The sequence below is a fragment of the Ctenopharyngodon idella genome, chromosome 5, assembly GCF_019924925.1.
Source record: "Ctenopharyngodon idella isolate HZGC_01 chromosome 5, HZGC01, whole genome shotgun sequence".
NCBI classification, from domain to species: domain Eukaryota; kingdom Metazoa; phylum Chordata; class Actinopteri; order Cypriniformes; family Xenocyprididae; genus Ctenopharyngodon; species Ctenopharyngodon idella.
In genome coordinates, this window is record NC_067224.1 from 37,627,050 (window position 1) to 37,634,551 (window position 7,502).

At 39.9% G+C, this 7,502-nt stretch overlaps 1 long non-coding RNA gene across 1 annotated transcript; it reads left to right on the forward strand.

The window, feature by feature from the left end:
• The first annotated feature begins 681 nt into the window (after window positions 1–681).
• LOC127513668 (uncharacterized) lies at window positions 682–5,244 on the forward strand. The gene is made up of 2 exons (XR_007930461.1): window positions 682–3,468; window positions 3,642–5,244. It is a non-coding gene; the product is annotated as an uncharacterized LOC127513668 (long non-coding RNA).
• Window positions 5,245–7,502: the final 2,258 nt, after the last annotated feature.

Here is a 7,502-nt window from a genome sequence, read left to right on the forward strand (position 1 = left end):
TTGGACAGAAAATGCTAGTTGAACTTTATCTTTCAGCATAATAAATAATTTGCATTAGTCAGACTCATACAGGAGAGGTAAGAGGAGGGCAGACAGGTGGGATGCGCTTAATTGTGTGTCTCTTTATGAGTAATATCTAACAAATTCTTTGGTAAAACATAACTTTTATTAGCAAGTCATCAGCAAACATTATTAGTGGTATTTGCTAAACCAGACATCACAATTGCTACATACTTAAAGGGATAGTACACCCAAAAATGAAAATTCTGTCATTAATTGCTCACGGTCGTTACAAACCCGTAAGACTTTCTTTCATCTTCACAACACAAATAAAATTATTTTTAATGAAATCTGAGAGCTTTCTGGCCCTCTATTGACAAACTATATGCAACTACCACTTTCAAGCCCCAGAAATGTTGTAAAGACATCATTAAAGTAATCTGACCTCTTCAAAAATCAGAAATCTTAAATTTTATGAAGCGACATGAGTGCTTTGCTTGAGCAAAAAAACATCATTTACCAGTTTGTTTACAAAAATATTCATCTCTAACGTGAGAGTAAAATTGAGGTTAAACCACTTGGGTCATATGGTTTACTTTCATGATGCCTTTACTACCTTTCTGGGGCTTGAAAGTGTTGCGTCAGCTGTCAATGGAGGGACAGAAAGCACTCAAATTCCATTAAAAAGATCCTCATTTGTGTTATGAAGATGAACAAAAGTCTTACGGGTGTGGAACAATGTGAGAGTGAGTAATTAATGACAGAATTTAAATTTTTTGGTGAGGTAACCCTTTAATAAGGTAGGGATCCCATATCATTTGTGCATTGTTTTCTACAAAAATCAAACTAGATGATAAAATAGGTGAAAAATCCCATAGGCGGAAGAATCTGACTAAGCAACAACCTTGAAAATATCCATAACCCCATAGCAACTGCATAGCAATGAGCTAAAAAACACTCAAACCACCTTTGTAACCGCAAAGCAACACCCTAGCAACCACTGACAACATCCTGCCACTGTGAAGTGAGTTCTGCACAGTCAAACACCACTCATGCATTCTTAAAATGTATGTTATATAATTTCTATAAATAATATTTATGAAAATTTACATTTATGCGCTTGGCAGACGTGACTTACATTGCATTCAAGTTATACATTTTATCGGTTCATGCATTCCCTGAGAATCGAACCCATAACCCTGGCATTGTTAGCACAACTGTTTGAGCTACAGGAATACTATAAAAAAAAAAAAAAAAAATCACATTTTAAACTATTTGAATGCTACGGAGCCCCTAAAGGGACATGGTGATGGAAAAAATATGGGATGGAAGGAAAAATTACATACGAGGGAATGCAAAGTTTCTCTGGGGAACGCAAAACAAATGTGAGAGAACGCAAAAGCAGTGCCATCATTTTTCCCTCACATTTCATATTTTTTTCCTTTGCCATGTCAATTTAGCGGCTCTATAAAATGCACATTAACTAATGATCTGATAAGCAATATGCAATGTAATAATGTTTGTTAATGTTCTTAATGTATAAAGTTTTAACCTTTGTTCTCATTTTTTTCTGACTGTGGGAGTGTTTGATCATTAGCATTTGTAGAGCAGGAAGATGGGCTGATTGAGCTGTGCAGCATTAAATGAAAGCACGCCGTCAACAATAACCTGAACCCGCGGCACAGTCAACATGCCTCTCAGAAGAATCTGATTAAAATGCAAAGCATTTAATTACTTATGACGGGACGTGTTTACCATCACATTATGGCATAAAAGAAGCCCCCCCACACACACATAACAGCTGATTTCATAATTCCACAAGTCGTTAACCAACGCAGAATTGTTAATTTTTCAACGCACCCCGCTTTGAGGCACATTTTCATGTAATTTTCAACGTAGGCGAATGATTTGCTGCTTTGATAATTACCAAATAATTCACATTCCGGATAATTAGACCAAACAACCCTGTGAGCAAGAGAATTCATTAACAATCTTCACCTCTGATGCTCCGTTTGAAAGGCATATCACACATTCCATCTCTCTCATGGCACTCATTTGTAAGACGCTTCGGATATCATCTGATTAGCTTTCTGAACATTTCCTAGAATCTGTGGAGGGAGAAATCTTTGTTTTTCTTTAATCAGTTCATTAAGGTTATTTACATTTCATTTCATGTGGCCCGTTCTGTTGAATGTGAGTTAAGTAATGAATTAAACCAAACTTTGCTGTAGATTTCCCATCAATCTGTATTCTGAAATGTGTACACAGTGCCCAATCTTGCAGATGTTGGCAATTATTATCAGTAAATACTTGCCATGAAGATTCAAACTGTGACCTAGCGGTGGACAGAAAAAGTTTCTGCTGTGAGAACCTTGAATGTATCCCAGAATCTCTTGTGCTGCAAAAAAGGATGAAAGGAAACACGTCATCTAAATCAACATCATTGCAGATAGTTGCACCATCAACCATTGCACACAATGTACTTTAAAAACAGGCAAAAGTGAGAAATATTCTAGTCTGGCCAAGAACAGCCCACTTAAACAGTAAGAGAGCATTTGCCCAACCTCTCAGAAGTCGCAAAGGTCAACCAATCAGATTAGAACTTGGCAGGAAATGCTATTAAATTATTTTGGATATTCCTAATTAATGTGCATTCAAATGAGTTTACCAATGAGATTATATATAAGTATTCATCAGTGAATTATGAAATACTTTATAACATGCTTTAAAGTTAAAGCACATGCTGTAAATACTCAAGTGCAGTAAGATTTATTTCCTAAAGTCTAGGTTACGTATGTAACCCTGGTTCCCTGAGAAGGGGAACAAGATGCTGCGTCATGGAGTTGACACTATGGGGAACGCCATCAGTGTGACCGGTGTCTGAAGCACATGTACCAAACATGCCAATTCATTGGCTGACCGCAGTCTTTGACGTCACAAGCGGAGCGCCTGTGAGTATAAACTTCATCAACTCTTTTGTCTGAAGGAGATGTGCAGGCAAGCCCTAGGCATGGCAACGAGATGCAGCGTCACATTCCCCTTCTCAGGTTTACAGTCGTAACCTACACATTCCCTTTTTGAAGTGTAAAGGCACTTCCCACGCCATGTATAACTGGTCCTACTCAACCCGCTCCGAGCGGGATTCGAACTGGTGTCTCCAGCATGGGAGACTGGTGCGCTAAGACCGCAGCCTCTAGTGCCAGTTGCTAGCGAGACCTCTTGAAGCCAGGGGAGTGAGGTTTACACGCACAGCTCTTACTGGCCTACGTTACACTCACGCCCCCAAACCTCACTCCCATCCAGGTCACGGCACGAAAATGTAACCAGTCCTACTCAAGTCCCACTCTGAGCGGGACTCGAACTGGCATTTTCGGCATGGGAGGCGGGCACGCTAACAACCAAGTTAGCTGAAACTGCAGTCTCTAGCATCAGTCGCTAAGCATTCCTCTTGAGGTCAAAGGGAGTGAGGTTTAGACGCACAGCTCTTACTAGCCTATGTTATACCACCCCCCCCCGACCCACTCTGAGCGGGAATCGCAGTGGCATCTCCGGCATGGGAGGTGGGCGCGCTAACAAGGTCGCTAAAGACCGCAGTGTCTAGCGTCAGTCGCTAACATGCCGCTTGATACCAGGAGAGTGAGGTTTACATGCACAGCTCTTACTGGCCTATGTTACGCTCACCCCCCAAAACTTTATTCCCATTCCAGGTCACAGCACCAAATGTAACTGTTCCTACTCTACCCACTCCGAGCGGGACTCGAGTTGGCGTCTCCAGCATGGGAGGCGGGCACACTAACAAGGACCCTAAAGGCCGCAGTCTCTAGCGCCAGTCGCTAACATGCCTCTTGAAGCCAGGGGAGTGAGGTTTACATGCACAGCTATTACTGGCCTATGTTACACTCCCCCAGTTATACATACTGAGGGAATGCCTGTCTCACTAAACTGTGAATGTGCACAAACATAGTGACCATAGCATAAATTGAATCTACGGATTACTTAGTCCAAGTGTGTCAACCCCAAGTGTGCATCCAAAATGACTCAAAGACTGCTCAGTGGCTTTATTCCTTAAGCCAGTATCTCCCAATTGCAAGAGAAGATACCCAAGCTTCTATGCTGTATAGCAAGGGACATCACGGCCTATACAACCTTCCTCCCTCCCTTGCTGGACAGACATTAGCCTTATAAGGCCCCAAGAGCAGAGATCTAAGGTAAAATGGCCCAACTTTGTCAGCATCTTGGCAAAGCCCTTAGGGAGTAGCCTACCAAAGGGAGTATATCATCTACGACCTTCAATATACCAATATTTCCAAGGGGAGAATGAAACCCTCACCTTTAAAGAAAGGATGCAGAGACGAGAATGGCATAATATAACAGCCAAAGACTCTCGCCATCAACTCAAACCCCTAGGGAAACCGCAAGGGAGCTTTAGTTCTACTTAAATACTTTAGAGCAGGGGTGTCCAAACTCGGTCCTGGATAGCCACTGTCCTGCAGAGTTTAGCTCCAACTTGCATTAACACACCTACCTGGAAGTTTCTAGTATGCCTAGTAACACGATTAGCTGGTCCAGGTGTGTTAGGGTTGGAGCTGATCTCTACAGGGCAGTGGCCCTCCAGGAGCAGGATTGGACACCCCTGTCCTAAGAGCAATGAGGGGCGTTCACACCCTGCTTAAGCAAAGGTACTTCTCCAGGATCCATTATAAAAAGACACCATTCACTCGTACAGTATACGTTTATAATGAGTTTTTATAATGGTCATAATGAACCTAAAATGAAGACAAACACAAAAATTACATTACATATACAAAATGTTTCTGTTTCAGGCCTCATCAGTAGCTTTCACAGAAGCCTTTTGTTTTTGCTTTCCTATTTTTATTTGATGTTGCTCATTCAGTTCATGCCATCCATGATGATTAATGATCTCAAAGTCAATCTACTGTAACTGTGCTCCAAACTCCTTTCCCACACATTTCACCTCCTCATGGAGTTTCCTTTCATAAAACATTATGAATGAAAATCACATATTGTGCAAAAAATGAGGATAAATGGCTGTGTACATATTGTACAGTGATATTTCTATAGTTTTTTTACTCTTGTAAACAAATGGTATTTATAACAGCAGATGTCATGAATGTCAGCTCTGGACTGCTGCAGGCCTTGTTACCAAATATGTGTTTCTGTTGTGCCGCTTTTGGTCAGGTTCTACTTTTGCCCGCAGAAATAAAGACTTATTTATCAAAACCAGTTATAAATTGTTTTTGCATGACTTTTGACAAATAAGTTTAAAGTTATAAACACCCACATGAGAAGAAGACACCAGTCATATCAGTGGCCTAGAAAAAGAATACACGTGACCAAATGTGGTTGATATGGGTTGATAATGAAAGTTGAGTTTTGCAAACTTTGCATGGTCTAAGGTGAAGTTATCCATCTTTTTTTCAGGCACTGCATGTGACATCCTGCTAGGAATACATTTGTGAGGAAAAGAGAGAAGAGAAAAGAGGAAAGTAGTGCAGGTTAACAGTATAGGGGCTCAGTAAGGGGTATGAGTCATAACTTGCATCCAGAAAGTGTTTTTCTTCCAAATTTCTGCCCTTGTTTTGATATTGAAATGAGATTATTATTGCAACATAATTCCTGTGAAAACTTCCGCATGGTTTCATTTTGCCTGTATAGTATCTTTTCTCTAACAGATTCTTTTTTTCACCCTGATGTTGGTTCACATGATTTGGCCAACTTGTATGTGTCTCTGTACTACTACAAGCATTAGGGGACTTTGCCATATTTTACATTTCCCCTCACAAATCACAAGAGAATTCCTCTGTTGTGTTTCCTTTATCCATAAAAGGCTTTGCAATATTCAGAAGCTGCATGGAAGTGGAGGACAAATTGTGTATCTGATAAGTGTCATTTCTATTTCTCAAATAATATGCTGAATACAGTGGCCCCAAAAAGGACACTTAAGTCATACTTAGAAATGTCTGAATGTCATTTCACTACACACACACAAAAGTGGCATCAGCAAACAAATGCTGCTATATTTTCTGAGCCATTTGGGCAACTGGTCTAAAAGTAATTTTTAACAAAAAATCAAAAAATATTGAGTAGGTGTGCACATCCCAAAAACCCAAATCGGGCTCAGGTGCAGGACAAATGTGAAGTCCGCACACTGAAAATAACTGCTCCAATAAATTATTTATTCAATGCAACGTTTCGACCAAAAGGTCTTCATCAGGCACAATATCCATGTGGAATACAATCAACTCTTTATAGACAACAGGTGTTCAGCTCAAACTGACTCAAGAAACAGGCGACACAGGAGAGTGACCAAAAAAAAAAAAAAAAAAAATGCACAAACATATAAAAAAAAAATATACAGAAAATACACAAATATTCAAACGGGGGGAAAAAAATGAATAAATAAATAAATTAAAAGTAAAGTGCACAAATATACAGAAAAATATAGTAAGAGTCAGTATTCATACACATGAACCTCGTAAGAGCCGAGAGAAAGCATGTTATACATATAAAGGTCATATCAAAAATATAACAATATCTTAATTTGTTAAAAACAGCAGATGAATAAATAAATCACTGTAAAAAAAAAAAAAGGTTTAATATCAAAATCCTCATTCAACCCTTGATGGTGACAAAGTATTTAGTGTGTAAATCCAAAAGCATTCTCTTTGTAATAAAATCTTCTCGTAATCACCTCCTCTCAATGTTTTTTTTACTTTCTCTATACCAATGTACTGTGAAACACTAACATTATACTCAGTCCTTGAATTAAGATAATTCAGAAACGCCAATAACTCTACAGGAGTGGCCTTTGTTATCCCGGAACACATTAAGGCCACGCCGACGAACTAATGGCGACTAAAGCAGACTGCGGGGTTGGCTCATGTCGGAAGCGTCTGGGTCCAAAGTTGCCCTGACACACCAAACCGACGCTCGACACCCGACGGCCAAGTAGCACATCCGTTCTGCGCCTGCGTAAGAAGAAATTCCTTTCCATACCAGCAGGTGGCAGTAGCTGAACAGCCAATCAGAATGATCAGTTGGCCCGACTGACCAGTGAGCTCCAACGCCGTTTCAACATGTCGAATCGGCTGAAAAAAAGCCAACGAGGACCAACTTCAGCCGATGGTGCGGAACACACTGAGAAAACTTAGTCGGCCGACGAACAAAAACTTGGTGTGTTCCGGGCTTAAAAACATCATCAATATATCGTTTGTAAAGCAGAATCTTAGGGAAAAAGACTCATTTAGAATAAAATCATTTTCAAAAACTCCCATATACAAACAGGCATAATTAGGTGCCATTTTACTACCCATAGCAGTACCTTTCAGTTGTAAGTAAAAGTAAAAAATTATTAGCCAAGACAATACTTGCTAGATCTAATAAGTATGCTGTACTTGGTTTTACCTCCACAGATCTTGGTATTAAAAAAATGTTCTAGAACCAGTAAACCATCAGTATGAGGGTTGGGACGACCCTTCAAA